The following is a 23,682-nucleotide window of genomic DNA, read 5'->3' as shown; positions in this document are numbered from 1 at the left end:
GTAGTGAAAGCCTCCTGTATAATTGAGTTTTAATGTATCTTTTTCTGAACAATTACATTTTAAGAAATTAGAATTTCTAATTTTTGCAGTTAACCACTAAGAAGGAGATTGATCTACTAATGAATTCTACCTGCATGGAAAAGGAATATATGTCTGTGTCCATTTAAAAGAACAGTTCAAATATGGCATTTGGGAAATCTACCTCAAAATTGATTTGAAGCCTATACATAATTTTATGCTTATTATTTCTGTGTTATATTTTCTAATAGCTTTTTAGTTCTGAGGTCTAAATTTTTAGGTTTCTCAGCAGCCTGTGAAACTTTCTGCTTATTGTACAGACAAAATAGTAATGAATTCATTATATGTGAATTATCTTATGACATAAAGTTAATCTAGTCCATGTCCAAGAAAATATGAAAACTACCGAACAACTATAGAAAAATGGAGACAATTACCCATAATTTTTCAAGTCCAGATTCAACCACTAATACATTTTAAAATCAGTATTAAAATTATATGTAGCATGTTCCTTAGACTGCCAATCTCTGACATTAGTGACCATTTGGGGAAGAAAATTGTACTTTAGTGCTTGTGATTGGCTTCAATACTGAAATATAAGGTGCAGTCATCAGACAGTTATGATCCAGAATTTAAAATCCAAGCCATAGCAAGGAAGAGCAAGATAGGAGGCAGAGAGGTTAATCAGAAAAAAGATTTACCTCCAGTGGTACCACTGCAGCATCCGGAGGGCCACACAGACTTATCTTCAGTCATCACCCATCTTTCACCTCTTTATCAGTAGAGGGGAAATACTAACCTGCAAGTTATGTGGCTTCTGCAAAACAACTGGCAACAGTGGAGGCTGTGAAAACCAATTGCAGAGCAAATGGCCCATCTATACAGACCTAGAATAAGACACATGTAGAATTCATGTGTGGACTGGAATTGACACTGGAAATTGTTTCTAACCAATTATTTATAAATCTCATGACCACAACTAACCATTACTCTTTTTTTTCATTGTAAATTTTATACTAAAGGAAGAAAAGAAAAATCAAAGGAGAAAGAAAAAGAAAGAAGGGAGAAGGGGGGAGGATGGAAGGAAGGAAAAAAGGAAGGAAGGAAGGGTCAACCTGATGTAATATCTAGAGGCAGAGAAATGAGGGAACATTAAGAAAAATCATGGAGAAACTTAACTGAGGCTGATGGCCACCCAGTGGATTAGAAATTCTTTTTACCATTTTTGTTTTTTTCTTGATGTGAAAACAGCAAGCAGTATGTGACATACTGTACTAAGTGTATAATTATTATTAAGATAAACTTGATATGGTATCTAAAACATTGTATGGGTATAAAGACTCTGAACTTTGAATCCACTGGCTTGCTCACCCTATGTGTTCTGAAAATTCTAGAGTTTAAAATGAGGAACAATGCAAAAGTTAAATACATTTTTATACTGGATAGCACAGGAAGATCTACTCGAGGTTCTGTAATCACTTATATAGAAAAAAGAATGGATATATGTGTATGCATAACTGATTCACTTTGCTGTACCCCTGAAACGAATACAACATTGTAAATCAACTATACTCCAATAAATGTTTTAAATGAAGAAAAAGTTAAATACATTTTTAAAAATAATTATTTCTTAACACAATCAAATTATTTCTTTTGTGTACGTCCTAGGGGGTAAGAAATGGAGAAATAAAACTTTATTCTAGAATGATTTGTGTCTATCACCCAAGAAGCTTCATAATTACTTTTTGTCACCATTGGTTGTGATATTAAATTAGGATCAATAAATCCATAATTTTGTCTCAGGTAATCATAAAATGTAAACATAGCTCTCCACTCGTGTTTGGTATGACATTTTATTACATCTTATCACTGTCTCTAACTGTAACATGGTGTAATACAGGGGGTTCTCAAACTCAGCATGAATGACGTCTTGGACAAGATAAGCCTTTGGAGGCATAGTCTTTTGCTGGGGCCATGGTCTTTTGCACTGTTGCCTGATCCTCCGTATCCTTTACTCACTAGATGCTGTTGCCCTCCAGCAGTCATGATCAAATCATCTCCAGACTGAGAAATGTCCCCCAGCTGAGAACCATTGGAATAATGGAACAAATAGGTCTGTGGTATTGGAGAGCCCTGAGCATGTCTAACAACTCTCCCACCTACTAGTTGTGAAGGCTTGAGCACATTACTGATCCTAAAGAGTTTGTCTTCTCTGGGAATTAAGAAATTAGGTAAAACAGGGCATAGCAAGTTCAGGGTGCGGCTCATGATAGATGCTCAATAATTTTAAATACCCATCATTCCCTGCCCATTGTGCACACATTCACCCAAGACAGTAATGTTGGTTTTAGATTTTAAACACCTGGAAGAGAGGAGGCATCTAATATAGCACCCAGGTGCTTAGTAAATAGTTTTCATCAATGATATGTAAATACTATAAAGATAGGACAACAACATTTTGATTCTCTGTGCTCCATCAAGATATGTCTTTTTTAGGAGTTCCCGTCGTGGCGCAGTGGTTAACGAATCCGACTAGGAACCATGAGGTTGCGGGTTCGGTCCCTGCCCTTGCTCAGTGGGTTAACGATCCGGCGTTGCCATGAGCTGTGGTGTAGGTTGCAGACGCGGCTCAGATCCCGCGTTGCTGTGGCTCTGGCGTAGGCCGGTGGCTACAGCTCCGATTGGACCCCTAGCCTGGGAACCTCCATATGCCGTGGGAGCGGCCCAAGAAATAGCAACAACAACAACAAAAAGACAAAAGACAAAAAAAAAAAAAAAAAAGATATGTCTTTTTTAGGAGTTCCTGTTGTGTAGTGGAAATGAATTCCGACTAGGAACCGTGAGGTTGTGGGTTCGATCCCTGGCCTCACTCAGTGGGTTAAGAATCTGGCATTGCCGTGAGCTGTGGTGTAGGTTGCAGACTCCACTCGGATCCCATGTTGCTGTGGCTCTGGTGTAGGCCGGTGGCTATAGCTCAGATTAGACTCCTCTCCTGGGAACCTCCACATGCTGCAGGTGCGGCCCTAAAAAGACCAAAAAAAAAAGGGGGGGGATTTAAATCAATTTAAGACAAAAAAAAAGATATCTTTTTTGAATCAATTCAAGCAAAGTTTTCATGCTACTCTATTACTTTCTCTTGCAAGTTGAAAGGAAACATTGATATTCAGAGTTCACAAAAATATAGTGTAGCCAGTTGATAACAATGCTCTGTGTGAAACAAAATCAAATTATATAACAAGAGAATGTGCATGACACAGTTTTAAACATTAATTCCTTTTGAATGTAGCATAAGATTTTATACTGTATTCAACCTGTTCAAAGACATGCTTTCCAGATACTATGATTTTCCTTTATATTCTTTTCTATCTGTTTTGACTTTGTAACCATTAAGAATAGCTATTAGTAAGAAGGAAGATGTCTCAGGTATTAAAGTGATTGGTAGAGAGTACAATGATTCCTTCTTCCTGAGTATATTTTTACTACAGGTTGATACCAATTCAAATGCGATGCCAATTCTCCCAGCTTTAGTTATCGTGGAGGATTTTGCAGCCATCTCGGGATATGAGTAAAAACATTTTTAGTCAGAAATTTCACTCTTAACTGAGGAGCATAATGTGGCAAGATTCACTTTGGGGAATTTTAGTAGGTGGCAAAAAAAATGTAATCTATTTAGATATTAAGTTGAACATAGGCCTGAATAATGTGGTTAAGAATAATTGGGATCCAATTATTCAAAGCTTCAAAGAGGACTTTGACAAGTAGAATTCCCTAAATTTACATTTGTGGGGTAAAGCTGGAGTGCTGAAATGATTTCAGCACCACAGTTTAATTTCCTGCCTCCCTTGGTCCCTTTGGGAGATACTTTTCAGTAAATTGGAGAAATTTATTTCTACATTTATATGGAACGAAATGAAAGGCAAAGCTGAGGACTTCTGAAGGAAGGGCTAAGTTAAAGCCAGAAAGCGGGGAGTTGGGGCGGGGTTGGGGGAGAGAGAAGGAGAAAGAGAAAGAGAGACAGAGATAGAGACACACAGAGACTAGGTAAACCCTAGATATTATTTTTAAAACTCTAACACAATTTCTATTTAGTAGACAGTCCAGATCATAAAAAGGGCCAGTTTGTATTTTTCAGCCATTTTCACACTCTGTACAATTTACGATGGTTAAATCAGTTATCCATTAGGTCACTGGTTATTGAGCTGGTCGGAATAATTTAATAGATTTGAATTATCCAAGAAACAAGAATAAAGGTAATTTAGCATATATGAAATGGAGAATGAGCAGGGGAACTACACTTTATTAATGCTGTTAATACTATTCTAAAAAACTTTAGACATGATATCTTATTAAAGTCTCTCTATTTTTTAAATGAGTATTGGAAAGATTAAACCTCTTTCTTAGGGTTACACAGCTGGTATATATATTTGGGTCAGAATGTGAAAACAGTTCTGTTTGAGCCCTAGGATTTTAACATAGACCTTAATAAATGCGTATTAAATCATGTTGATCTAAAGAACATAGTTGGAGAGTTCCTGTCATGGCGCAGTGGTTAACGAATCCGACTAGGAACCATGAGGTTGTGGGTTCGATCCCTGGCCTTGCTCAGTGGATTAAGGATCTGGCATTGCTGTGAGCTGTGGTGCAGGTTGCAGACGTGGCTCTGATCCCACATTGCTGTGGCTCTGGCGTAGGCCGGCGGCTACAGCTCCGATTCGACCCCTAGCCTGGGAACCTCCACATGCCGTGGGTGCAGCCCAAGAAATGGCAAAAAGACAAATAAATAAAGAAAGAAAGAAAGAAAGAAAGAAAGAAAGAAAGAAAGAAAGAACATAGTTGGATAGGCTCTGCTATAGCTAAATCTAAGTCAAGTTAGAAAATGTTAGGGGAAATTGGATTGAAAAATAGAATAATTATGAGCATGGATACAAGAGCATTTTGCCATTGCTGTTTTGAATAATATCTACCATATCATATGCACATTATTTCATTTAATTCTCACAACTCTTTTAGGTAGGAATTTAGACCACTCTACAGATAAGAAAACTCAAGTTGCAGAGACTCAATGTTGATCCCACCTAAGTAGGTTACAGAGTCAGAATTCCACCCGTGGCAGCCTGGCTTCAAAGCCCAGCAGCCCTTTTTCAGCTGTTCTGACCTTCCTCAGTTCACAAAGCACCTCATTTCCAGGGAGCCCTCACTCCCTGATACATTCCAAGTGGAGTGGAGATTGTGGCAAACCCACCCATCTCTCCTCTCCCCTCCCCATTCCTCTTTTCAGTCCAAGCCCCTGTGAAAGGAAAAGCACAGGGCCCCTGAGCCACCCTCTTCATGGTTTAGGTGGAAAGGCTTCTGGATGACTGTGTGAATGTGTGTAGATTTCAGAAGCCTCAGGGTAGTTTCAGCTGGGAAGTTCATTTTTCTTTTCTCCCCATATCCCCATCATAGACTTTCTAAAATACTGCATCATCTTCAGCCCTGTTACCACCCAGGCCTGAGCTCTCGGGCACCAAGCACTGTGTGCTTGGCACTGAGCTGGTGGCAGTTGTCCTGACAAATCTCACTCTGGAGATGGCTCTGCTCAGTCACTGAGGATTGTTCCAGTGTTTTTGAAGGAACAAGAAAAGACTGAGTTTCATTACAGAGGATTCAAATTAGGTCTAGTCTCTAATTACTGTACTGGGGTTTGTTGTTCTGTTTTTATTTGTTGGTTTCCTTAAAAGATGATGGCCTGCCAGCCCTGTATTGTGAAAATATCATTGTTCTGTCTAGACAGGCCTTCCTCAACATTCAGAGACTCTGAGTGAGTGAGCTAAAGGGGACTGGAGACAGCTGTGTTGGGCTAAGTCCCTAAATGCTTAGGAAACTCAAAGATGGATAAGTGAACAGACTAGCCAAAGGTAAGGCAGGGACCCTTCTTTCTCCTGTGACATTGCTTGGCCGTACAGATTCCATGGATAAGCTGTGCTCCTGAAGCTGGGCTGTCTCTATGGCAGGATCCCCATCATGGTTCCTAGGATAAATTAAGAAAATAATTTTTAAGGTTTCATTTTTATCTCAAGACACTTTGAAGCATATAGTGTAAACCAATCAATCAATCTATCTGTCCATCCATCTATGTAGAAAATGTATCCTCTGTCTTAAGATTTAAACATGAATAAAATGAAAATTGACCATTCTTACCTTTCTGAGGAATGGGGTTAGTAGAACTCACCTTTCAATGTACTGTCAGAGCTGATAATCTGTGGTCTTTTTTGGGTCATTACTTATCTATATCTTTCTTTCTTTATTTAAATTGAGATATTCATAGAACATAAAATTCATCCCTTTAAATTATATGATTTACTGTTATTTAATACGTTCCCAAAGTTGTGTAAACATCACCACTATCTAGTTCCAGAACATTTTCATTACCCCAAAAAGAAACTCCATACATGTTAGCAGTCACACTTATTCTGCTCTCCCCACAGCCCCTGGCAACCATAGTCTACTTTCTGTCCATATGGATTTGTCTGTGCTGGCATTATGTACAAGTGGAATCTTAAAATATGTGGCCTTTTGTGACTGGCTTTCTTTACTCCGCATACTGTTTCTAAGGATCATCCATGTTGTAGCATGTATCAGTATGTCATTCCTTTTTATGACTGAATAATATTCCCTAATGTGAAAATACTATATTGTTTATCCATTAGTTAAGTGAGGGACATCTGAGTTGCTTCCACTTTTTGACTGTTTTGAATAATTCTGTATAAGCATTCAGAGAGCAAGTTTTTAATGTAGACATAAGTTTTCATTTCTCTTGAAAGTACACTTAAGTGTGGAATTCCTACATTGTATGGTAATTGCATAATTAACATTTTAAAGAACTGCCAAACTATTTTCCAAAGCAGTGTCACCATTTTACATTCCAACCAGCTATGTATGAGAGTTCCAGTTCTTCCAAATCCTGGCCAACACTGGATATCACCTGTCTTTGACAAGAAAGCAATTCTAGCAAATGCGATGTAGTGTTTCATTCTAGTTTTGATTTGTTTTTTCTCCTGGTGGCTAACAGTGTTGAGCATCTTGTCACATATTTAATTGGCTATATATCTTCTTTGAATAAATGCCCATTCAAATATGTTTTAGGAGTTCCCATTGTGGCTCAGCGGTAATGAGCCTGACTAGTATCCATGAGGATACAGGTTCAATCCCTGGCCTTGTTCTCTAGATTAAGGATCCGGTGTTGCTGTGAGCTATGGTGCAGGTATCAGATGCAGCTTGGATCTGGCATTGCTATGGCTGTGGTATAGGCTAGCAGCTACAGTTCCAATTGAACCCCTAGCCTGGGAACTTCCATATGCTGTGGGTGTGGCCCTAAAAAAAGCAAAAAAAAAAATAACAAACTATATATATATATATATATATATATATATATATATATATATATATATATATATATATATATATTCCCACCCCCCCACACACCAGTAACAACAAGTCTGTTCTCCAGGTCTATGTGTTTCTTTTCTGTGGAAAGCTTCATTTGTGCCTTATATTAGATTCTGGATGTAAGTGATATCATATGGCATTTGTCTTCCTCTTTCTGACTTACTTCAGTTAGTATGAGAGTCTCTAGTTCCATCCATGTTTCTGCAAATGGCATTATTTTGTTCTTTTTTATGGCTGAGTAGTATTCCATTGTGTATATATACCACATCTTCTTAATCCATTCATCTGTTGATGGATATTTAGGTCGTTTCCATGTCTTGGCTAGTGAATAGTACTGCAATGAACATGCAGGTGCATGTGTCTTTTTTAAGGAAAGTTTTGTCTAGATATATGCTGGGATATATGGTAGTTCTATATTTAATTTACCAAGGTACCTCCATACTGTTACCCATAGTGGTTGTACCAATTTACATTCCCACCAGCAACGTAGGAGCGTTCCCTTTTCTTTACATCCTCTCCAGCATTTGTTATTTGTTGACTTGTTAATGATGGCCTCATTAACAAGATGTGAAGTGGTACCTCATACTAGTTTTAACTAAAACCAACAACATATAAAAAAGATCATACACCAAAACCAAGTGGGATTCATCCCACGTTCACAAGCATGGTTCAACATATGACCCAGCAAGTGTCTTCCTCCAAAAGAGCTGTTCAATAACAATTATTTAGTTATTGTGTTACTCCCTACTAGTCCTGCTATTTTCTAAATCAGGCAAGAATGTCTGGTCTTCATGGTTTGTTACATGTATTTACCGTTTATTAATCTTAATGAGATAAAAACTACTTAGCCTAAGTTTAGGGTAATGGCTCACTTGGCCCTTAGAGAAGCTTTATAGAATTCTTTTATAACAATTTTATAGAAAGCCACTTTAGTTGTGATGAAACCAAAAGGTCTTGGAATAAAAATCAGAAAAGACTTGGTTTCAAAGTAGCCCTGCAAAGCGAAACCACATACACACACAGAGGAAGAAAGAAAATACTATGTTCACACATATACACACACGTCCAAATCCACATAACACAAAACTGCACTTTACAAAACTGTCTTTTGAAATTGCATCCCTCCTCTAGTTACCGTTCAGTTTTTTTCCTTTCCTCCTTTAGCCTTCTCAATGGAGTGAGCTAGCCCTCTGTCTCCACTTCATCTGCCATTTAGCCCTAAACCCCCAACAATTTGGTTTCTACCATTACCTCCATGAAGGTGACCTAGATAAAGTCACCAGTAGTAGCCTCCTATTTGCAAAAGCCTATGGGCAATTTTCAGCGCTTATCTCATGGGTCCACCTATAATAAATACAATTTAGCTCCCCTCTTTTAAAGTTCCTTATCCCCTTGTGATTTCTAAGATAACACATTCTTTGGGTTCTTTTTGTATCTCTCTTATCAACCTTCTTGCTGTCCTTTATGGGCTATTCTCCCTCTGCTCATCGTTTCTCATCAATCTCCATGTGTGGATTCTGTTAGCTCTTATGTTTTAGTTGACTTTTATACCCATGGGTCCACCTTTCAGGCTCACATGTCCAACTATTCTACTGGGCATCTCTGCCTTGACATCCACTGGCACCACAGACTCAATGTGTTCAAAACTTAGCTCTTGATCTTTGACCGTCAGAACTCCCTTTCTCTCTGGTATTAACTATCCCAGTGAATGGTATTGTCATTTATCCAGACAAGTCATGGCTTTTTTCCCTCTGACTTTTACCCTTCAATAAAAGTTCATTTTGTATCAATCCTTTCTCATGAACAGCTCTGAAATCTATTCTTCCCATTACCACTGCCACTACCCTAGGCCATCACCATCTTTCTTATCTGGATTACCTAGCAGTCTCCTAAGTCTTTTCTATGCTAACACTTTTACAGCCCATAATAGATTCTCCAACCATAGTCAGAGCAATCTTTCTAAAGCGTAAATCTGGCTATGTCTCTCCTTGCTTAACACATTTCAAAGGCTTTCCTTTGGATTTAATATTAACTTTAAATGTTTTAATTTGACTTCTAAAACCTAAATGTCTACATCTTTGGCTTTACTGCTCACTGTGCTGTAACGCTGCCCTCTGTACACCCATCATTAGAAACCCATTCAGATTTTCACACACATGATCTTTTTTTTCACCTTTGGCCTTCTGTGTCTGCTCTACCCTCTGCATGAAATACTTTTAAGCATTCTCCCCAGAGTCCTACCAGTCTTTACTGGGACATCTTGTCCTTGGCTTCATTGTTTCTTCTTCTGTAAAGATTTTACTGAACCTACCATCTGAAACCTAAACTATTTATTGCTCATATGTGATCCCCTGAGGCCGTTTTAGTCCTGTTGCTGCATTTTTACACTGTTTACTTGTGTAGCATTTGAGTACACAAGACTGTAACGACTTTTAAGGTAAGGATTATGACTGGCTTAAGATGTATCCTAAGAGCCTTGTTCTGCACCTGGCACAGAGTAGGTACTCAGAAAATTTCCTGAATGAATAGATGAGTAAACAGATGAGGGTTATGGGCTTATCACTAAACATAGGTGGCTCTGAGAGTCTCACTGTCTTAACTCATTAGGTGGGTTTCAGAATCCTTCCTCAGAGGATTCTTTAGAGAATTAAATGAGATGAAACATGTGAAAGCATACTGTTCAATTTCTAGAACCATGTACGTGCTCCAAAAATGTTTCTGTCATCCAACCATGAGTCTCTTCCATCTTAGGCATAGCTCAGTCACAAATGAATGCTTTATCTTGAACCATTTTTGGAATTCTTCCTGCTTGGGGAGGCAGGCTGTAAACCCAAGGCAGACTTCTTTAAAGTTAGATCATGTTATTCTTATGGTGTTGGTCAGAATTCCGAGACTCTAAGAGAGAACGCAAGACATTTAACATGATCTGTATAGATGGTTTTTATATCAGACATGAATTTTAAATGTCTATATATATTCAGAGCAGGGCAGAAAGAAGCAACCCAATGCAATGCAATGGGACATTCTTTTGAATAGACTTTTGGGTACCACCAGACTAGACACTGAAATGAATTAAGTGAACCATTTGTTCATTTGTTTAGAGCCATTGAAATGCTCTGCTTTAAATTTCTCCCTCGGCCATCATTCCAATTAAGTGGGTAAACTATTTCTTAAGGTGCTATTTTGATGGAATCTATTGTCCTTTTAATCTATTTATTTATCTATATCTCTACTAAATCTCTGCTTAACATTTTGGTAGGGTTGTAAGATTAAAAAAGAATACTATTACTTAATTGTTATTTAATAGGTTTAATAGACCTTTTGGTGTAGGGAATTTTGTGAAAATCTCAATTTAATAGCAAGTTATATTCACCCTCTATCCCTTCCTTCTCTCTACTCCCTTGAAGCCTGACTTCAAGCTTTCTGTATTATCTCCACCTCAAAGACCAAGAAATAAAATGAGAAGACTAAAGACATTAGAAGAATTCTGTAGGGTGTTGTGCTTATTTATTGGAAACGGGCCCTACATAGGACATAATGCATTGAGTCATGTTATGGGAATGGCTACAAAAATATGACACATCTATAATATAGAACATGAGATTATTCACCATTAAAAATTATGCTTTCAAAATATTCTTTTTTAAAAAAATTTTATACAGAGTTCTCATCATGGTGCAGCAGAAGTGAATCCGACTAGGAACCATGAGGTTATGGGTTTGACCTCTGGCATCGCTCAGTAAGTTAAGGATCGGCATTGCTGTGAGCTGTGGTGTAGGTCACAGGCTCAGCTCGGACCTGGTGTTGCTGTGACTGTGGTATAGGGCGGCAGCTGTAGCTCCATTTCGACCCCTAGCCTGGGAACCACCATATGCTGCAGGTGTGGCCCTAAAAAGACCAAAAAAAAAAAAAAATTTATGACTGTACTCGGCATATGGAAGTTCCCAGGCACTGAATCCAAGCTACAGTTGCAACCTATGGCACAGCTGTAGCAATGCCAGATCATTTAACCCATTGCGCCATGCAAGACATCTAACCGACATCTTTGCAGTGACCTGAGCCACTACAGTCTGATTCTTTTTGTAGGGGGACTTTATTTATTTTTTATTAATTCAATGAATTGTATTAGATTTATAGCTGTACAACCATCATCACAACCTAATTTTAGAACATTTCCATCCCAAACCCCCAGTTCAATTCTTAACCCACTGTGTTGTGGTGGGAATGCCTCAGAATATTTTTAGTTAAGAAGGGAAATTAGGAAATGATAAAAGCAGGATATTTTATTTTTATTTTTTATTTTTTGCTCTTTTCTTTCTTTGTTTTAGGGCTGTACCCACAGCAATATGGAGGTTCCCAGGCTAGGGGTCGAATTGGAGCTACAGCTGCTGGCCTACACCACAGCCACAGCAACACCAGGTCTGAGCTGAGCCTGCTACCTACACCACAGCTTACAGCAACACCAGATCCCTAACCCACTGATCAAGGCCAGGGATTGAACCTGAAACCTCATGGTTCCTAGTCGGATTCATTTCCACTGAGCCATGATGAGAACTCCAAAAGCAGGATATTTAAATGAAATTATGTAACGCACATACAAATATATCTGTCATAAAAATGTCAGAAGGAAATACAGCAACATTTAATGATAATGACATTACAGATATTCTAATTCTCTAATTTATTTTCTGGGATTTTCAAAACTTTAGTCATGAACTCGGTATTTTTACGATCAGAAAAATTATTCAACAGAAATAAACAGTGAAATCTTTCAAAATGCTATTCCACATGCAGTTACCATATTTGTATTATTCAGAACACTGCACCTAGATCTGCTGGAAAGAGAGATACACTTTGTTGAGAAATGACAGTGTGAAAGATAGACATTTATGCTTCCAGAGCTGCTCACCTGCACCAGCCCCTTGAGTTCTGGGAGTTGCTGATGCAGGTAGAGGTTTAGGTGGGGAGGGGAAGCCAGTTTGCAACTAGGAATCATTTCTGTGTAAACTTAACAGGTAAAATGCCTAAAGAGGTTTCAAGAGAAAGGAATTCAAATCTCCGAGGCTCTAAGAAGTTGTGATTTCTTTTCTCATTCTATAATAAATGATTGCTTTTGAAAAAATGCTTTGTATTTTTTTTGAAAGTCCATCCAATTGTGTTGATTTGGGCCCCACAACACTTGTATTTTCCCTGACGATAGAGAATCACAGTTGACTTGCTTGCAGAACACAAGAAGGGGTGGTTAATTTTAAACTAATGGGATTCAGAGCCAAGGCCAATCAATGCATGAGACTACCACGTCTTGAACTGTGTGCATGGACAAAATTTGCCCTTACAGGTATATATTAAATATATTACCAAGTACTAATGGTCATTACCACGTGACTCTTTTTCACATGTTAGTGTTGACCTCAGAAGCACTGCTAAGTCAGGGGTCCCTTCCCACCCGTGATACAGCCATGCAGTGCCAGCACTGCCACGTGAACCAGAGCTGCCCCCAGTTCTCAGCCAGTGCACCATGAGGTCTCCCTCCTCTTAACAATTCCCATATTCTTTTATAAAAAGAAGAAAAAGTACCTCTAAAAAAATGTGTTCTGTTTTCCTGCCCTGCCCTATAGCTTTCCTAATGTTCTGAAGGCAAACACTTTCAAATATGAAGTGCCTCATGTTAGCCATTTGTCCACCCCACCTCATACCAATAAACAAAATTACTCTGCCAGCCCTAAGTGCACATATATATGAAGCCACATTTGAAATAGAGCACAATGGCACTCCTATAGCTTTTTACAGTGTGTGTGTGTGTGTGTTGCACAGTGACAGTCTTAAAACAGGATTTAGAAGAAACAGGCCAGAAATAGAACAAACCTCATGAACAGCCAATGCCCACATCTTTCTTCTCTGAAACCCTCCCCTCCACTGACTTGCAACAGTGCCTAACGGCGCGTGTCTGGTTAGAAAACATCTGAAAGAAGAGACAGAGTGGAAAATACTCAAACCCACGACTGGCTGGATAGGAACTGTGATCAGGGACTAATCTGTGTTACCTCACTAGGAGCCTAAGTTGGAATGATCTGCCAAGGGACAAATAAATAACTTTCTCTGTAAAAGGAGGGCTGGTAGGAAGGAGAGGAAGTGGGGAAAAGAGGAAAGGTGGGCACAGCAAGGAGGTCAGGAATAAGCCTGAAAGTGACATTTCAGGAAGAACAATCATTTACTTATTTATTTATTTAATATTCTTCTCCCCTTCTCCTCCAAATGGAAGTACTATTAGGCTAAAAGGAAAAGAAAGCTGATGACCTATTAACAGCTATAAAGTTTAGGACTTCCTCCATTAGAATGTGGTGTTGCTATGGTGGGTTTTTCGTCTCCATGCTCTTTGTAGCTTGGGGGCATGTCACACACTCGTGAGAACTTTTCCAGGGTGTTGATGCAATATTGTGTCAGTAACTGAGTGATTTGTTTTTCCTCTGGACATTGATTGAAGAAATTCTTATTACATTTTATAGCTTGCTTGGCCTTCGTATGAGAGTCAAGACATAAATTGGACCATAAATTGGCCTCTGTCAGAATCTACATCGGAATGACACCAAATACATGTCATCGGGCTTGTGTTCCAGCCAGCAGCAGGGATCCACTGGTGCTTGTCATCTTGATCAAATGTTCACCTCACTCCATTTTCCAGCTTGTGCTTCTACTTTGAAGAAAACACGGTAAAGACCCTGGAAAATTTGCTGTTTTGATTCAGCCATATTATAGAGCAAATACTGGTGGCTTTAATTAATTTGCTCTAAGTTAAGTCTCCACTGTGAATATCAGAGGTAGGATGCATATAAATAAAAGTGGATGCAAAGAAAGAAATATATAGTTATACAAAAAGGACAACAAGGTATACATAATAGATATATTTATCCCACAAGTAAAGCCCAGGCTTGATGATTCATGAGTGGCAGAGATACGGTTGAGTTACAGAGATTTGTTCTCTGGAGTAAGATAAATTTGTCATTTCAGTTCCTACCATTATGAACTCTGAACAGAATATCACATATTTTTAAGAGTTGGCTTATGTTATTAATGAACACATGCAACCATGTGGGTTAATTGAAAAATTTGGATTCTTTTACCAAATATAAATATATGTTTCTATTTTGATAACAGCAAGATCTGGTGATTTATGAAAGAAACTTTGTAATTTTTAAATCAAGAAGTGAACTTTTTATGTTAATAAATTCACTTCATAGTGATTTTTATTATTCATAATGACAGTGTTGTCTAGATTTGATCTAAAAATCACACCCATGTTGCACTTCAAAAAGTATCTTTCAAGTCAATCATTTATAAGAAATATTAAGGCATATTTGCTTTGTTGAAAACCTTAATAGAATCATAGCAGTAAAAAAATTAAAGATATTGTCAAAATATTTCTTCCAAAAGAAATCTAAAACCAGGTGGTCTTACAGATGAGTTCTTTCAATTTTTCAAGCACTGGAGAAATTCCATGCTAAATAAACTTTTGAGTGTAAGAAAATATGGAGGACTTGTCTCTGTTTCACAATACTGGTATCAAAACCAGACCGACACATCACAACTCCCTCCACTGCAAAACAATCTCATTTAAGATCATAGATACAAAGATGCTAAATAAAATACTAGTTATACTTCATCAGAAAAAAAAGGCTAAAATATCACAACCAATGAAGATGGTTTAAAATTAGACAGTTTTAAATGTAATATGCTAAAGAATAAATTTAAAAAATCATATGATCAGGGCAATAAATACAGAAAGAAACACATGTTTAATTCATCACCCATTGTTAAGGTTTTTTTTAGCCTTAGAAACCAAGACTAAATAATACTATCTTAATAAGAAAATAAATGTTGCTTTGACTTGGTTAGATCTATTAGTTTTGTTTTGAAGGGGTCATATGTGTAAATGGTACAAATTTCAAAGGACAGACACATAAGTATATTCATGGAGTATATTGATGGAACTTAACTGTTCCATCAATTAAACTTCTTCCCAGACACAATCGCTGTTACTGCTTTCTGGTTTTCTTCCCAGAGATGTTCTAGATGCATGCAAATAAATACGTGCATATCAAATCTGTTTATTAAACAGATAATATCATGCCTAATTATAAAAGCAGAGACTTTCAAATTGAACACAAAAAATCTCCATTCCTTTTAATATTTTTATGAAATTTGTTTACAGTCATATATAAAAGAAAAATTGAAATATGTAGTTATTGGAAAGAGATTAGTTATCTTTTTTTGCAGATTATAGATTAAAACACTTTTAAAAAACCCCACAGAATAAACTACGAATTTATTGAAACTGCTAAGTGGGTTTTGTAAAATACCTGGAATCAAGATAATCACATAAAGTTTCTCTCTCTATAAATGTAATGGAAAGTAAAAATTTCATTCACAGTGGTAACCAAAATGAAAATGCAAGTTACCTGGAAGTGAAATTAACAAAAACTATGAGCTCTAATTTAGGTGGAACAGTTTAATCCTTTCCTGAAAATCAAAAAAGAAAGACATAATATCTGAAAGAAAGAAAAAGCTTGAAAGTATACTGGCGTCCATATTTCCCCAAATTAATTTACAAAGTTAACAAATTTTTGTCAAAATGTAAATAGTATGGAGTTCCTGTTGTGGCTCAACAGGTTACGAACCCAACTAGTATCCGTGAGGATGCAGGTTCAATCCCTGGCCTTGCTCTGTGGGTTAAGGATCTGGCTTGGCTGTGAGCTGCGGTGTATGTCGCAGATGTGCTCTGATCCTGCATTGCTGTGGCTGTGGCATAGGCTGGCAGCTCCAGCTCCAATTCGACCCCTAGCCTGGGAATTTCCATGTGCCATGGGTGTGGCCCTAAAAAGCATATGTAGATAAGTAAGAGTAATTATATATATTGTATATATATAATTTACATATAACATGACCAAATGTTTTTGTAGTTCACCTGAGAAAATAAAAGTATAAAACCAGTCAGTAAAAAAAGTTTTAGATGTCTGTTTTCCCCAACAAGTTATTAAAATGCATTGTAAGTGTACATTATTAAAAGCGTTAAGGAACAGGTCCAGAATTAGGACAGATGAGCAGAACAGAATAGAAAGTCTAGGGACAGAGAGGCATATCCAAATATTATAAGAAGTTAATAGAACAAAAAATGACATTGAAAATGTCTTTGGAAGAGGATTATTCAGTAAGTTATTTTGGGGAGGGGTTTACCATTTGGAACAAATTAAAATTAGCTCTCTTCTCCACATCGTAATAAACTTTCATCCAAATAAACTTCAGATGTTTAATTTAACATCAAAAATTAAACCATAAACTATAATAATAAAGGATAGAGCCATTGCACACCTGTTAGAATGATCAAAATCCAGATTACTGATAACAGCAAATGCTGATAAGGATGAGAAGTAACAGGAAATCTTATTCATTGCTGATGCTGTCACTTTGAAGGCAGTTTGGAGTTTCTTACAAAGGTAAACAAATTCTTACCATGTGATCCAGCAAACGTGCTTCTTGGTACTTAACCTACAGGAACTGAAAACTTATGTCCTCACAGAAACCTGCACACATGTTTAAAGCAGGTTTATCCATATTTGCCAAAACTTGAAGCAATCAAGATATCCTTCAGTAGGTGAAGAAACTGTGATACATCAGGATGATGGAATACTATCCAGTCCTAAAAAGAAATGAGCTATCAAGCAGTGAAAAGACATGGAGGGAACTTACATGCACATACTAAGAAAAAGAAGCCAGCCTGAAAAGGCTACATACTATATGATTCCAACGATGTAACATTCCAGAAAAGGCAAAACTATGGAGATGGTAAAAATATCGGTGGATGTCAGGAGTTCAGAGGTGTCTATATTTCCAGTAAAATAGGTGATTATTTGCTGACAGTGAAATGGGAGGCTGAGGGGACATGGATATAAAGATTTGGGAGATTTGGCAAGCCTGCTATGCTGAATGGGACAGAGTAGTGAGTAGGGGAGTTGATGATGGTCCAGCATCTTTGAATTTCCATCACGTGAATTTAGTGACTCCAGATTACCTAGTCATGGTTCTCTCTCACTGAGGCTAGCATCCTATTTGCATGCACAGGGAAGGACAAATATTCTCCAGTATTTAGCCAGACGAATAGTTTAGGACAATAAGATGAAAAGGTTGAGAATAACAGGAAGAGGGTTACTGGAGTGATATACTGTGGAATCTGAGTGGCGAGGGAAGGAAATGAAAATATTAAATGGCTCATCAGTCAGGAAAAAGCTAACAAGAGGTTCTGGTGAAGCCTTCCCAGAAGATACATAATTCTTTGTCAATCTTGTGGCAGCTGTTCTCTTCTGTATTCTCATTCCCATCCTTCCTATAGACCCAATCTCCCACTGCTCTCTATTGTTTTGGAGCGCCCTCCGGAAACCTTGTCTCATAACTAATAAATGCTCCCCTCTCTTCAAACTCTCATGAAATGTCTTATTCTTCTTTCCTACCCACCCCACCCCATTATAATAAGGCCTTTTAATGTTCCTGCATATTAAGAACTAAAGATAGAGCTTATTGCAAAGAAGGCAGATGCATATTGGAAGCTGCATTTTACAGAGTCTCACTTGCAACTTTCCAAATACTAGAGTTCTTTATGCTATTCTATTCAATCCCCAGAAAGTCATTGGGTAGATACAGCAAGAGTTCAGGAGCTGATGGAATCCCTGCTGAAAACTTCAAACTAAAAAATGAGAACTCATGTTACAGTTTCATTCTCACTTAGAGATTTCTAACGATGAAATTCTAAATGACATCAGGGTGGCTGTGATCATGACAAATTTTAGTTCAGGAGAGAGAAGTATGACTTAAATCAAATTTATACTGTTTCACCTTTTTTTTTTTCTATAGAAAAATCATTGAGAATCTCCTTGAACCATTTTCTCCTCATTATTGAATAGATCTTTCTAGAATCTTAGTTTGGTCCTAGTTGATAAAGTGGCACCATCGACATGATTCACAGTTCATAAACTTGTCTAATGAATGAGAAACTATGTAAAGAATTCTTATTAAGCATAGTTGTTCCCCCAAGTTTGCCTCCTCCCATAATCTTTTCTTCCTTCAAAGTGCTCCTCTTTGAAAATATTTTGTTAAGTTTCCTCTGAGAATAGCAGAGCTATCAACCAAAACTGTACCACTGATCAAACACGGTTTTCAAAGTTAGTCTTCATAGTGATTCATCTGAGTACTTTAAAAATTTCCTGATAGGATGAAGCAATTTTCTAAGTGCCAATCTTCATCTACGTCCAGTTCAGAGCTAAGCTAGATAGACAAACAGGAATCAGACGACAGGAAAAATTGAGTAGGTGAGTAAGGAGAGGCAAAAATCTAATTATAAATCTCATATGAAAATATATTATTGGGGAGTTCCCATCGTGGCTCAGTGGTTAATGAATCTGACTAGGAACCATGAGGTTGCAGGTTTGATCCCTGGCCTCGCTCAGTGGGTTAAGGATCCAGTGTTGCCATGAGCTGTGGTGTAGGTCACAGACGTGGCTTGGATCCTGCATTGCTGTGGCACTGGAGTAGGCCAGCAGCTACAGCTCCTGTCAGACCCCTAGTCTGGGAACCTCCATATGCTCTGGGTGTGGCCCTAGAAAAGACAAAAATATATATATTATTGTATTTATGTAATATTATATACAATATATAATATTATATTATATATTTTTCCTCATATATGCACATCTACATACAAATGTACATATACTATGAGATATATATTTATACCTTACTAGGAAAATGACAGATTTCAGGGTTGGTTATTTTTACTACTGTTAGTGATAACTACCATTTATTGAGCACTTTATTTGGGCTGTGAACTATGCTAAATAAACAATTTACACATATAATATCTCATTAAATATTCACAACAATCTTCTAAGGTAAGCATTGTTAGCCCACTTTACAGTTAAAGAATATGAGATTCAGAGAGTAGAAGTGACCTCACCCAGTAAGTAAATGGCAGAAGGGAGGTTTAAGTCCATATTTTTTCTGCCTCTAAACTCTTCCTCTTAATATTGTCCCTGTTTAAGGAAACAAATAAAACAAAAAATGGTAATCATCAGTCATGATTAACTTAAAATATGGTCTTAACCAAGGGGAATCAAGAAAAGAAAAAAAAAACCCAGATCCAGCACACAAGTGAAAGTTCTAGGTCAGTGTTTCCCAAATTTAGTGTATAAAGCAGTCTTCTAGGAAAGTTTTATTTATTTATTTTTAATTGAAGTATAATTAATTTGTAATAGTATATTCATTTCAGGTGCCCCTCATAGTGATTCAGTATTTTTATAGTTTATACGCCATTAAAAGTTATTACAGGAGTTCCCATCGTGGCGCAGTGGTTAACGAATCCGACTAGGAACCATGAGGTTGCGGGTTCGATCCCTTTCCTTGCTTAGTGGGTTAAGGATCTGGCATTGCTGTGAGCTGTGGTGCAGGTTGCAGACGTGGCTTGGATCCCACATTACTGTGGCTCTGGCGTAGGTTGGCGGCTACAGCTCCCATTAGACTCCTAGCCTGGGAACTTCCATGTGCCGCAGGAGCGGCCCTAGAAAAGGCAAAAAGGCAAAAAAAAAAAAAAAAATATATCACTGGATTCCCTAATCCACTGAATAAGGCCAGGGATTGAACCCACATCCTCATGGCTACTAGTTGGGTTCATTAACCACTGAGCCATGATGGGAACTCCCTAGTTTATTTTTTACATCTCTGAGTCTGTTTCTGTTCTGTGATATACATTCATTTGTTTTATGTTTTATTCTACAAACAAGTGATATCATATAGTATTTATCTTTCTCTGCCTGGCATTTCACTAAGCATAATATTCTCGAGGTCCATCCATGGTGCTACAAATGGCAGAATTTCATTCTTTTTTATGGCTGAGTAGTATTCTATTGTGTGTGTGTGTGTGTGTATATACATATATATATGTATATGTATATTATATATATACACCACATCTTCTTTATCCATTTGTCTGCTGCTTGACACTTGCAGCAGACAAGTGGGTAAAGGAAGGGTTGCTTCCCTATCTTGGTTATTATAAATAGTACCACTATAAACTTTGTAGTGCATGTATATTTTTGAATTCGTGTCTTCATTTTTTCCAGATATATACCCAAGAGTAGAATTGCTGGGTAATATGGTAGTTCTATTTTCAGTTTTTAAGGTGATGAAAGACCTATACTCTGAAAACTATACAACAGTGGTAAAGGTAATTGAAGATGATACAAAGAAATGGAAAGATATCCCATGCTCTTGGATTGGAAGAACTAATATTGTTAAAATGGCCATATTACTGAAAGCATTCTACATATTTAATGAAATCCCTATCAAAATATCCATGACATTTTTCACATAACTGCAACATATAATCCTAAAATTTATAGGAACCACAAAAGACCCCAAATTCCCAAAGCATCATTGATAAAAAAGAAACCCTGACTTCAGACTGTATTACAGATTCATAATAATCAAAACAGCATGGTACTGTCACAAAAACTAACACATAGATCAATGGAATCAAAAGAGAGCCCAGAAGTAATGCACATACCTGTTGTCAATTAATCTATGACAAAGGAGGCAAGAATATACAGTGGAGAAAATACAGTCTTTTCAATAAGTGAGGAAAGTAGGCAGCTATGTGTAAAAGAATGAGATTAGAACATTTCCTTGTACTATATTTTAAAAAAGCTCAAAATGAATTAAAGACCTCAATGTAAAACTTGAAACCTCAGATGAGAACATGGGTATAACACTCTTTGACATAAATTATAGCAATATTTTGTGGGTCTATATGCTAAAACAAAATAAATAAAAGCAAAAATAAACAAATGGACCTAATTAAATTTAAAATCTCTTGTACAACAAATGAAACCATTGAAAAATGAATAGACAACATACTGAATGGGAGAAAAATCTTTGCAAATGATATGACTGGCAAGGGGTTAATATCCAAATATGTAAACATCTCTTAGAAATCAATATAAAAAAAAACAATACAATGGAAATGGAAAGATGCTTAACATCACCAATTATTAGAGAAGTTCAAATAAGAACAAAACTGAGATATCATCTCACACCTGTCAGAATACCTATCCTCAAAAAGTCTACAAATAACAAATTTTAGTGAAAATGTGGAGAAAAGGGAACCCCAGTGCACTGCTGGTGGGAATGGAAATTGTTACAGTTACTATGAAAACCAATACGGAGATTTCCCCTAGGAAAGTTTCGTAATTTTTTGGGCTGCCCCAAGGCATATGGAGTTTCCAGGCCAAGGATCATATCTGAGCCATAGTTGCAACCTAGGCTGTAGCTGTGGCAACACTGGATCCTTTTAACACTGTGCCAGGCCAGGGATCAAACCTGCATTCTGGTACAGCAGAGACCCTGCCGATCCATTGCACTACAGCAGGAACTCTGCCCTAGGAAAGTTTTAAAATGCTGATTCCAGAATATTTTCCTGCTGCCCCAAAGTATTATTTAGTAGGTTTGAATGGGGCCCAGAATCTGCCCCATGAAAAAGTACCCAAGTTGATTCTGATGCAGGTAGGTCCTTGGACCATTTTATGAGAAACACTCTGAGCTATGGATCAGAGAGAAGAGTTTGTGCAAACCCAGATTTAAAGACATGAGCAGATGCATTGGTCATGGAACTTTATCTCTGGATGATGTATTTGGACAGTAAGAATTTGGAATTCCCATCGTGGCTCAGTGGAAATGAATCTGATTAGTATCCATGAAGACGCAAGTTTGAACCCAGGCCTCTCTTAGTGGGTTAAGGATCCAGCATTGCCATGAGCTGTGGTGAAGTTTGCTGACTCAGCTCGGATTCTGCATTGCTGTTGCTGCAGCTGTGACACAGGCCAGTGGCTACAGCTCCAATTCGACCCCTAGCCTGGGAACCTCCATATGCTGTGAGTGAGGTCCTAAAAAGACAAAAAAAAAAAAAAAAAAAAAAAAAAAAAAGAATTCCATACTGGGTAAAATGTCATTGGTCTGGAGATCAAAAGAGGAACAGAGCAAAAACGCATCCTAACCCTGGAAGGAAGAAATGAGAAAAGCCAACTAGAAGAACTGTAATACCAAAGCTCAGAACTGTTTATTTACCATCACATTTTAATCTGATGCACTGGAGTTATCTCTTTTCTGATTGATATTAGAAAAGATATCTTTAGCAGAGAAATCAACATCCCTCCTTTTTTTAAACCTTTAGTATAGTTACCCAGTAAATATTTACTAAATAATAATTATTCCCTAGGGTCTGTGGTAGGACTGGGATATAAACCAAATGCTAGATATTATTCCTCTCCTCAAAGCATTGAGAGTTTTAATGGGAGAAAATGTTTAGAAAATACTTACAGCCTAATATAATAATCTATATATGCTTATAACATGTATGCATATATGTATTTTATATCTATCTATCCATCTATCTACCTATCTATCTATCTGTCTGTCTTTGTCTATATATACATACACATGCTTTAGAGGCAGATAAGAGGAAAGATGAACTTCCTGAGATCAGAAAATATTTCCCTTGAGCTAGGTCCTGAGAAGTAAAGTTAGTCATGGGATATGAGACACCTGGTGGTCACAGATGAGAGACTGAAGAACTTTGGTTCACTGTCCTATGGCTGAAGGTTTGTTCATGTAGAATTCCTGGGAGCTGAATACTTACTTCTCTGGATAGTTACAAAGCATCCATGGGTCACCTGAAATTTGTTTCCAACTCTAGTACTTACACTTTTCATGGAAGTTCAAATATCTTGCTAGACTTGCAAGGGAGCCTTGATCCAAAAAGATTTTAAAAAAGCAAAGCTATAAATAAAAGGAAAAGTAGAGATATTTAAGCCAAGAAGTGATATCTGACTTGCCTTTTGGAAATATCACTTTGGCTATAGGATGGAGAATGGATAGAAGTAGAGGCCAAGGAAAGAGAAACCTCTTGAGAGATGTTGCAGTGATACAGGTGGAAGGTAAAGAGGTCTTGCACTCATGTGGGGGTAATGGAGATGGGGAGGGAAAAATGGACTTGAGAGCCATGTCTATGGTCTTAGGACTAACTGAATATAGTGAATGATGGAAAAATATTAGTCAAGAATGAGTCTAATATCCAGCACAAATGAACATCTCCTCAGAAAAGAAAATCATGGACTTGGAGATGAGACTTGTGGTTGCCTG

General features: G+C 37.5%; 1 protein-coding gene across 5 annotated transcripts in view; it reads left to right on the top strand.

Moving 5' to 3' along the window:
- The window catches only part of ZNF521 (zinc finger protein 521), an 847,543-nt gene that overhangs the window by 405,070 nt on the left and 418,791 nt on the right, over positions 1 to 23,682 (top strand). For all 5 annotated transcript variants that reach the window (XM_084964340.1, XM_084964336.1, XM_084964337.1 and 2 more), the window contains one exon: positions 13,953 to 14,156. The gene's annotated coding sequence lies outside the window, so the exon portion shown is untranslated. The remainder of the gene's footprint in view (positions 1 to 13,952; positions 14,157 to 23,682) is intronic.

Source organism: Sus scrofa, chromosome 6 (assembly GCF_054392235.1).
Source record: "Sus scrofa isolate SSC_HxYL_T2T_F1_AM1 chromosome 6, Sscrofa_HxYL_maternal_Yorkshire_Landrace_v2.0, whole genome shotgun sequence".
In the NCBI taxonomy this organism is placed as follows: Eukaryota; Metazoa; Chordata; class Mammalia; order Artiodactyla; family Suidae; genus Sus; species Sus scrofa.
Note: the sequence above shows the minus strand (reverse complement) of the source record. Positions and strands in the feature narration are given on the sequence as shown.